This window comes from Mesocricetus auratus, unplaced genomic scaffold, assembly GCF_017639785.1.
Source record: "Mesocricetus auratus isolate SY011 unplaced genomic scaffold, BCM_Maur_2.0 Super-Scaffold_100006, whole genome shotgun sequence".
Classification (NCBI taxonomy): Eukaryota; Metazoa; Chordata; class Mammalia; order Rodentia; family Cricetidae; genus Mesocricetus; species Mesocricetus auratus.
In genome coordinates, this window is record NW_024429190.1 from 71295640 (window position 1) to 71297214 (window position 1575).

The 1575-nt window shown below is 41.0% G+C and overlaps 1 non-coding gene across 1 annotated transcript; it reads left to right on the forward strand.

Moving 5' to 3' along the window:
* Positions 1–978: 978 nt before the first annotated feature.
* On the forward strand, positions 979–1167 carry LOC121141056. The gene has a single exon (XR_005877995.1). It is a non-coding gene; the product is annotated as a U2 spliceosomal RNA (small nuclear RNA).
* The last annotated feature ends 408 nt before the right edge of the window (positions 1168–1575 follow it).

A 1575-nucleotide genomic window follows, 5' to 3' on the forward strand; every position in this document is an offset into this window, starting at 1 on the left:
TTATACATAGAGCAAAAATTACCAGCCCACCAGAGAAGCTAGGAAACAAAGAGGACCCTAAAAAGAACATACATGGTCCCCTGGAGAAGGGGAAAGGGACAAGATCTTCTGAGCTAATTGGAAGCATGGGAGGAGGGGAGAGTGAGTTAAGAGAAAGAGAAGGGGAGAAGTGGAGGGGGGAGAGGAGGACATGATGGAGCAGGAAAATTAGTCAGGAGAATAGAGGAGAGTAAGAAAAGAGATACCATAATAGGTTTAAAGAGAAATCTGGCACTAGGGAAATGTCCAGAGATCCATAAGGTTGACTCCAACTAACAATCTAAGCAATAGTCAAGAGGCTACCTTAAATGTCCTTCTCTGATAATGAGATTGATGTCTACCTCATATGCCATCCTAGAGTCTTCATCCAGTAGTGGATGTAAGCAAATGCAGACACCCACAGCTAAATACTGAGCTGAACTCCTGGAATCCAATTGCAGAGAGGGAGGACAGATGAGCAAAGGGGTCAAGACCAGGCTGGAGAAACCCACAGAAACAGCTGACCTGAACAAGGGGTAGCTCATGGACCCCAGACTGATAGCTGGGAATCCAGCATAGGACTGTTTCAGACCCCCTGAACGTGGATATCAATTTAGAGATCTGGTTAATCTATGGGGCCTCTGGTAGTGGTTCAGTATGTATCCCTAGTACATGAATGGACTTTGGGAGCTCACTCCACATAGAGGGATCCTCTCTCAGCCTAGACACATGGTGGAGGGCCTAAGCCCTGCTCCAAATGATATGATAGACTTTGAAGATTCCCCCATGGATGGCCTCATCCTCCCTGGGGAGCAGAAAGGGAATGGGATGGGGGGTTAGTGGAGGGCAGAGGAGAAGGAGAGGCAGAGGGAACTGGGATCGACATGTAAAACAAACTTGTTTCTAATTCAAATTTAAAAGAAAAACACAAGCAAATAAACAAGAGCTTGCCAATTTGGGGTCACTTCTCTGTAATATTCCTAAGAGAAAAAAATGTTATCTGTTCTTACCAGTTTAATAAATGATATGTCCTCTATCTAAGGATAATTAGATGCATTCATTGGAAATAGGAGATATGATAGGAACTTGCTTTGTCTGCTGCTTGAATCAACCTGATATTGAAGTAACTCCAGAAATAGAGTACCCTCCCTCAAAGGGAATGTGTGATGTTTAGATTGACTCACAAACTGGGATATGGCTCAGTGGTAGGGTGTTTGCTAAGTGTGCACTAGGCCCTGGGTTCAATTCTGAACACTGAACAAAAATAAAAATAATGCCATTATAATATTATCTGATTCAGTAAAAAGTTACATTCTAGGTGAGTTTTTAAAAAATATTTTAAGTATTTATATCACTTTATTGTCTAAAATGTAACATGATGTGACAAGTATCTTATTGTATATATACCTGAACCCTCTTAGTTTAAATCAAATTAAATTATAGCCATCTAGACATCTTGGTTCTACATGAAACTAAGCTGTCAGATGATCAGCCCTCAATTGTCTTGTTCCAGAAGGCATTTTGACATGAACAATAGCATAAAAATATTAAGACATT